Below are 9,279 nucleotides of genomic sequence, written 5' to 3'. Positions count from 1 at the left end.
CGTTTGGTTCCCCATATTATACATGGGTTGCGTGGTGTAGCAGTTTCTTTGAGTTATGGTGTTGTAGAGTGGATTTCCATGAGGACTTTAATACTGGGGTATGAAATTACCCCCAGTATAAGCGGTCCCTGCTTGACCCATTTGAGTATGTGAGTAGGATGCCCCCATGGACTAGTTGGGAACCCCTTGTGGATTCCCGCCCGACACAGAACTGACCATTTAGCCGTGATTGACAGAGGGAACACTCATGTCAATTAGCGACTGATCATGCATGCCTAAGAACGAAGGGGGAAATGTTACGTTCCCTACCGACATGTGCATATTGGGAACCCCCCTAAGTATATGAACCTGGGGGTTTGAACTGTACATTGGTGGCCGACCATGTTGTTGGTAAACACGAACCGCACCCATAGTGCCGCATTGAGTGTTATAGGGAGCATTATATGTGGTACTTGTCGAAGGTATGCAGTTTGGCACCATAGGGGTGGAACCTGGCATCTGTTGGGTTCCACTCATAGAGGGTGTCATGTAAGTGGTTGTACCTAGGAAAAACGAGATAGTGGGATTCCACATTGCCAGTGTTGTGATGACTGTCGATTGGGGGAGTGGTCAAGGACCAAAATTGCCCCTAAAGTTCCACAACTCGTTAGTCATTGACTAGATAGATGGAAATGTTCCAACTACTGAAGCAGGAAGTACAGGTACCACGGGAGCCAAGACAGATTCCAACAGATTCGTGAGCAGAGGGTTAAGGGGGGGAATAAATTCCTCGGTGAAGAAATCCTCCGGCAAACTTGAATCTTCGGTTGTCCAAACAGATCCCGTGTGAGATCTAGGAGATTGGTCCCCCGAAGATGGGGAATCTGATTCAGTGGAACTCGGTGGATCTTCCACAATGAGTGGAGGAAGTCTTAACAATCGTCTGGAGTGTGTAATGTCCCTTCCTTAATAATAAATAATAACAATAATAACAATAATAATAAATAATATTAAAAAAATACAAGAAAATAAATAATAAACAATGAATAAAAATAATAAAAATAAAAAATAGTAATAAATAATAAATAACCATACTAAAGATATAAATAAAAATAAATAGAAATAAAGCAAGAAAATAGTGAAAAAAATCAGTAAAGCTATCAAAAAGAAATAAAACAAGAAAACAGTAAAAAAAATCAATAAAGCTATCAAAAAGAAATAAAACAAGAAAGCAATAAAGTTGCATGTAGACACATGGAGTGTGTGCATGTGGTTCCCCTTCCAATGTTTGCTCTATTTATTAGATGGTAAGGAAGATGGGAGGCATTCCATCATTCCAAGATTCTATCATTCATTCTCTTGGGGGAATAGTGTTCTAAGACATAGGAGTCACTGGCAGTAGTACATTGATTGAGGACTCGGGTGTGGCCAGTTGTAACAATTCCTTGCATAATTGAGCCTACAGTTGGGTGGAGAGTCGTGCCCAAAACCTTGTTGCAGTCAACAGACTTCAACCACAGGTTAGTGCTACTCATAGTTTGAACTTGATGTTAATTAGTTGATTCATTACATGTTTATTTGGTTTGTTACATAAGGAAGTAAAAAGGATGAAAATTATTTAAGATGTGGAAAAACATATAATAGTATAGTTCCCCTAAGGTAAGGAAGGGTAGTCCTTGTACCATTTACCAACTTCGAATGATGTGATTAAAATAAAATAAATCTAGATAGATACTTAAGGTCATTAAGTGAAAGTGTCACAACAAGGGTAAGAAATCAATAAGAAGAGGTAGCCATTTTTTTTGGAAGATTTTACAAGTCATAACTTGGTGTAAAATGGTTGTCGAATCATATAATTATTTCCACATAAGAACATGATGAAAATCACTATAATTTTAATTTAAGGATGATGCACATAAGGAAGGAAACATTGGCAATCAACTAATGAAGTTGAATAATAACAAAGGTCATTTTCAATAGCTCTAAAAGTTATGATCACATTGGATTAAGAAATGAATCCATAATATAAAAAAATGAACAATTGGATGAAATAAATTATGTGATTAAAGGAATAGTAACAACATTTCCAAGTGTAACAATTTCATGCATTTACCAAAGGTGGAAAATAAACCATGATGATTCAAGGTGATAAATCAAGACCAATTTGATAATATCTTCATCTTTGAAGCTAGTAGACATGGAGCATTAGGAAATTAAGACTATTGGAGGAAATAAAAATATATCTATGAATATTCGGTATGAGGAAGTGGAGTGATTCTATCAAGAAGAAAGTATCTTAAGGATACATATGAGTGGATTTATCAACATGATTGGTAACGATAAAAGTGATGAGCTATATAATTTAGAAGTATCGAGGTATGAAGTTGTGAACAATTTTATTTGGTGAAAAATGATAAGTGATCAAATAGGAAAATGTTTTAAGGATAACGATTGTTTAACTTTTGGAAAAAGAAATACGGTGTGTAGACTAATGAGAAAACACCGAGCATGAAGCCTAGGTAGAAATATAGTTGGAATCCTATAATGAGGCTTTGAGAAGGATTACACATAAATTGACAAAAGAAGTGATAATCAACTAATAAAGGGTGTACTTGAATAAATGTCACTCCAAGTGGAATGATGATCTATTGTTACTTCATATAAAATAACTTATTAGTGTAACATTAGTATTGGAAGAAGTTATTTCCAAACACAGCAGGCATACCAAATCTTTCATGGGTGATAATGGTGGAAGTGGTTCCAATAATTTCAAACTCTAAACTAAAGATTTAACAAGTGATAATTAAAGTGGAAGAATCCCTAGTCCAACTTGAAGATGAGTGAATCTATAATAAAATCAAGATGGAACGTGATGGGATAAGAAAATATTTTAGATGAACAATGAAAATTGTGTGAGTGATGGATAGATCACCAGGGGGAGAAAAAACCCTCAGGCAGGTGGATTAAGCATGAAATAAGACTTCAAATAAGGATGACCAAGGGATTTTAATTTTGAGACAAATTATTTAAATAATGATTGTATAACTAGTAGTATCTTAACAATGAATTTCACCAAAATTTCCTTGGGGAAGGAAGAATATATGATGAGAGATTAAGACTCAAGATGATGAGGCTCATGTGAAATTTAACAATGTACTTAGATGATTATACCTATGGTGTAAATGGTCAACTTCCTAGTTGAAAGAAGTGGAAATGATTATTGAAAAAGTAATTGGTATCTTGATGAAAACGTAACACTAATAACACTAATGAGATAGCATAGATCCTAGATGGATGTTGAATAATCTTAGTTAATAGTTGAATGTTTGTAAAGTAAAAGAAATTGATTTTTCTAATGAATCATGATAAGAATGCTTATAGAGTATTATTCTATATTTGATAAGTATTGAAATGATTGATGATGTTTCATGATATGATGGTATGAGGGTGATCATGCAGATGTGGTTCATATTTATATAGTTATTACGATAGTGATGGTGTATCCTTATGATGATGATGATATGTATAGGCATTATGATGTTATGTCAAGGTATAGTGACATATTCATTTGCTATGTAATGATAGGTATTTAATGTTGAATACCCATGCATAACGTGGCATAGGAATTATGATGCTATAATATGAGGTTTATTGACATGTGGTTCATTTATTATGTGAAGTCATGATATGTCTTTGATGCAAATATGTTGATGTTATAACTTATGATGGTATTTCATAAGGTGAAGCATGTGATAGATGCATACAAATTTATGACATGCATGAGCATGCAGTTCGTTATTATTCATAATGTTGCGATTAACAATGATGAATGTTACATGATGACATGCAAGACTTGGCATGTGGATTATTTTCTATGATACTATGATGGTATAGCTGATGCATTGGTTGCATGTTGAGGTGTGATAATTGACAGGACTCCACAAATGGGCCGAGAGGGCCGGTTTATTTGATGATCTCGTGCGAGCCCATACTCACGAAGGAGAATAAGTAACACCATATGGGCTGGGGGAAAACTCAATCAACACTACATATTCTAGTGGTTCCTTTGTCTTATGTAGCTCTTGATGGATAGCTCTTGAAGGGCTATGGGACCATCTTGAGGAGGCCAAGTGCCTGATGTTCTAGGCTAGGTTCCTGTTATTGGATTGGAATGTCGAAGTCTGGTGGGGGTGTAAGGACTTTGATGCTAGGGGTTGTGTGCCTTAGTAGTTGTGGAGGGAGTGGGCCAGCCTTGTGAGATGCCCGGAGTCATTGAGTACCATATTGGATGCCTGCCTTAGAGCAGATGAGGTCTAAGTCAGGCATGAGCTTTGGGGCCAGCCTTGGACTAGGATACAGACTGGGTTAGGCTTATGCCTGGTGTCGAAAGTGGGAAAAAGGACAGAGATTCCTTGGGATTTTTCGGGTGTTGTGAAACTTTTGATGCCTGCTGGTTATACTAGTTCAGCAGAGGGTTTTGGGCGAACATGAAGTAATAAATAATAATAATAATAATTCAACTTAACTTCGGGACGAAGTTCCTTAAAGCGGGAGAGTATGTAATGTCCCTCCCTTAATAACAAATAATAAATAATATTAAAAAAAATACAAGAAAATAAATAATAAACAATGAATAAAAAATAATGATGATAAAAATAAAAATAGTAATAAATAATAAATAACCATACTAAAGCTATAAATAAAAATAAATAGAAATAAAACAAAAAAACAGTAAAAAAATCAGTAAAGCTATCAAAAAGAAATAAAACAAGAAAACAATATAAAAAATCGGTAAAGCTATAAAAAAGAAATAAAACAAGAAAGCAATAAAGTTGCATGTAGACACATGGAGTGTGTGCATGTGGTTCCCCTTCCAATGCTTGCTCTATTTATTAGATGGTGAGGAATATGGGAGGCATTCCATCATTCCAAGATTCTATCGTTCATTCTCTTGGGAGAATAGTGTTCTAAGACAGAGGAGTCATTGGTAGTAGTACGTTGATTGAGGGTTTGGGGGTGGTCAGCTGTCGCAAGTCCTTGCACAATTGAGCCTACAGTTGGGTGGAGAGTCATCCCCAAAACCTTGTTGCATTCAGCAGACTTCAACCACAGGTAAGTGCTACTCATAGTTTGAACTTGATGTTAATTAGTTGAATAATTACATGTTTATTTGGGTTGTTACAGAGTGACAATGAGGGCTGGATGTAGCCACGGTGACCGTTGATTTTTATCAAATAAATTTTATCGTGATATTCTTTAAAGTCTCAAATGATAGCACTCAGGTACCTAAATAAATATAAAAAATACACTAAATGGATCAATCAGTAAACAGAGGGAAATTACCTCGTCTGATAAGCACCGATCACCGAAGATGAAACCGAGTATCTCAATGAATAACAGAGAAGGATGGCCAAATGTATAGTTACGGTTACTCTAAAGCTTCGCTTGAACCTCAGATTGAGGGGCCAAGTACTCTTGTGAAGATAAGCACGCTCCCAAAAACTGAAGATTGAGTAGAACCGTCCGTGTTAGGTACCAGGACAGCTCATCCCAGTCACCTTGTGTAAGTCCCTATAAGTTTGGCCACTAGAGATACCTCAAATCATAGACACCACCAGGGGGCACATAGTCGTAAACAACACGTTGTGTGGGCAGGATACTTGAGTCCCCGACTCAGTTCCGAAATCCCTTAAGGGACCCCCAATACACAGAATTCCCAAAGGATTTGTAAGAGAAGGCAGGCTACCTTCAATTACAGTATGATGTTGTCTCATATTTCGCTCCTCTTTTACTGGAGTGGTCCTGGTAGTATGAGTGCAAAAGGAATTTTTCACTCGTTAACAACACTAGTTTGGTTTTCAACCTTGGGAAATTCACTCACATGCTTATCCCAAGATCCTAGCCTAGCTAATGTTGGTTTGCTCAAAAGAGTAACTGATTGATTTTAATGTAAATTTTATGTGTACTTGATTATTGTCTTCGGTAGGGGTGTTGACGTATGAAATATGGTGAGACTCTTAACTCAATAAATCATTCAAAAACAATTCTTTGAATTTTTTTTTTCCAATTTGATGCATACAAGTTGTATTCTACATATTCATATTTTTCACATATTTATAGTTTCGTCTGTGCATCTATAGTCTTTCAACACATGCATAACCAAAATATTCTTTTCCAATATTTCCTAACAACTACTTGAAACCAAAAAGAAGCAACTCACAACTATTTAAATAGAAGGATGAATACAAATTATCAATCTTTCTTTCAAAAAAATGTTTTTAAGAGAGAAAAACCAAAACTTTTTCCTGGAAATAAATTTCTAGGACACCAATTTTTCTGACATAATACAGTTACAGATCTTATTTCAACCCATGAGAAGATTTTCCATCCCTTTTGGTCCACAGATACTACTGAAAATCAAGACAAAGGGAGACTAACGCTTTGTAATAGTGGCTACAGAGAGTTAGTAGGCCCACTAATGCTCCCTGTACACAAGCACAGTGCTTTATAAAGCTCTGTGTAGCCTGGTAACCTGCGCTAGTGTGGGAAATCTATCAAAAAGAGGGTTTCAAAGATCAGTTTCTGAGGTAAATGTATACTAATAGGATGCAGCAAGATATTTGGTGGATCAGAAAAAGGATTGCTAAAGAATAGGGAGCTCTTGGAAGGAAGAGAGAATAGAGAAGAGTCTGGGTAAACCAGGAACTAGATGTATAGTCCCCAGCGGAGTCGCCAATTCTACTATGGGGTAAAATGCACGATGTATGGAGAATGAAAACTACCCTCAAAGGCCTTCCCGAGACCTTCGATAGACTATAAGATTATCTGCAGAATCTACCAAATTATACACATGTTCATCTATCAAATATCAGTTAACAAAGTATGGAAAGAGGATTACCTCAAGTCTCCTTCTAGATTTGTTTGGAGATCGCACTGCAACCAAGAGGAACTCCCTCAAAGCCGGCTCCAAATCAATTCTTGCACAAAGGAAAGGAAAACACAATCACAACATACAATCTTGAAAACTAATATAAGAATTCACAATGAACATCTATTTTCATACAACTAAACCATCCATCTAAACAAGTATCAAATGAACAACTTAATGAACAAGGTTACCAACACCATGGAGTAGGGAACAGAACTGTAGTTCTATATTGATAACGAAAGAGTGATTACAACCATCTATTGTATCAGTCTTCCTTTGCCCCTTCCACTTCTCTCTCTCTCTCTCCTTTAGCTCGCTTCTTCAAGTATGTGACAATTCACAACAACTTAGTAGGTTATCCTTTCAAATGCTCTGACCCTTTTCACAATGACCCTCTCACTGCTTATGTAGCAATAGAGTTAGGGTTTCCAAGCTCCTCATGGAGTTCATTAGGGAAAAAGAAATGAACCTGCCCTGTTTTCCAGCTCTTTCCCATTTGCCTTCTTTTTTAGATTTGAATTTCACCAAATAGTTTGCTTTTTGGGAATTTTCTTGCTTTTCTTGAGCAAATTTAGGGATAAATATCTAGATATTTGTGAGCAGATTCATTGGTTTGACCCACTAAACTTCCCTTAGTTTCACTAACGCTGCCCCTGGTCTAACAACTTGAGTTAGCAGGGTCACTAACGCACCCTTAGGCTTGGCAACAAACTTTATAAAGTAGGGTTTTAGTGTGCAGCCAACTTTAGTGTGGAGTCAAGGCTTGCTATTATGGTATTTGCTTCACTCATGTTGTCTTTCACCTCTGAGTTGATGAGGAAGTCATTTTGTTGTATAACAATAGTAGTCTGCTATAGAGAGCATCATGCATAGTAGACTTCTAGGTTTTTTTTCTGTAGATTTTTGAGAGACATGTGTCTCACGATGTAACTGAACACACATATTTTTTGGACCTATATATATATATATATATATATATATATATATATATATATATATATATATATATATATATATATATATATATATATATATAGATATATATAGAGAGAGAGAGAGATATATATATTTCCCAAAAGAAAAAATTGAACGTTTTATAACCAGGATAAAAAGTTACATAGTATATGCCGAAGCATTCATTTTGCTCTATAATTTGCGAATCATAGAGCTCATTGGATGAGAACATTCAGCCATGTCCAGCTAAACATGTAGGGAAGACCACTGAAAAGATGCATGACCTCCTCATATGAGGAAAATTCAGGCCATTTCCTGTCAAGGTGGAAAGCTTAAAAAATAAAAACAAAAATTATGAGAAAGGACCACAGCGGGAACAAAAGTGAACATTGGGAGAAATCAAGCCTTCCTCCCCTTTTTCTTCTCAACTTTTTGCCATTCTCCTTGGGATGGAATTATGGGAACAAGTTGAAGTGGATTTTCTTCACCGGGTTGAGGATTTTCCTTGTCTGAATCAGAGGTGTCTGATGAGTGCTGCCTTTTGGTTCCACTGATTTCCATTGAATTTGAGTTCTTTCTCGATTGTGATTGCATAGGCTCTTGTGGGTTAATCTTCTGAGTTTCTTTTTGGTTGCTTTCATTTGGGATGGGTTCTTCCTCCTCATTATCTTCCTCCTCTTCCGAATCTGGATAGGAGAAATTCCATCCCTTTTGCTGGTTGCCTGTTTTTTTCTTTCTGCGGTTGTTCTTTTTATATTCTGGACATGCATTTTGCAAGTGTCCAGTTTACCGACATATTCTGCACCTGAAAGCTATATTTTCATAGTCTAATGATTGTAACCAGCTGCAATCTTTTTGTTTCAGTTATAGATATATATATCTATATATATATATATATATATATATATATATATATATATAGATATAGATATATATATCTATATATATATATATATATATATATATATATATATATATATATATATATATATATATATATATATATATATATATATATATATATATATATATATATATATATATATACCTATCCAAAAAAGTGAGAAATCGAGAAATCAAGAGACAAACTATGTTGGGATTTTACGAGAAAGACTTGACTGAGATTTTATGAGATCTCAATCAAAGACTCGATTGGGAAAAGGGAGTCGTTTCATTTTTTTAACGAGGTTGACACAGTGAAAGAACTATCCTCGAGACATTTGTTTCATTTTTTAAACGAGGTTGACACAAGATCAAGAACTCTCCTCAAAAAAATTATTTCATTTTTTAACGAGGTTGACACAAGAAAATAAACTATCCTCATCAAAACTGTTCATGGACCAGATAAGGACATGGCTCCCAAGAGGTCTTCACTAGACAGAAGAACAATGACCTGGGAGGAATACATGTCATCGGGT

This window comes from Pinus tabuliformis, chromosome 3_1 (assembly GCF_031772625.1).
Source record: "Pinus tabuliformis cultivar Carrire ecotype Pingquan chromosome 3_1, CPIR1, whole genome shotgun sequence".
NCBI lineage: Eukaryota > Viridiplantae > Streptophyta > Pinopsida > Pinales > Pinaceae > Pinus > Pinus tabuliformis.
This window is presented reverse-complemented; position numbering follows the sequence as displayed.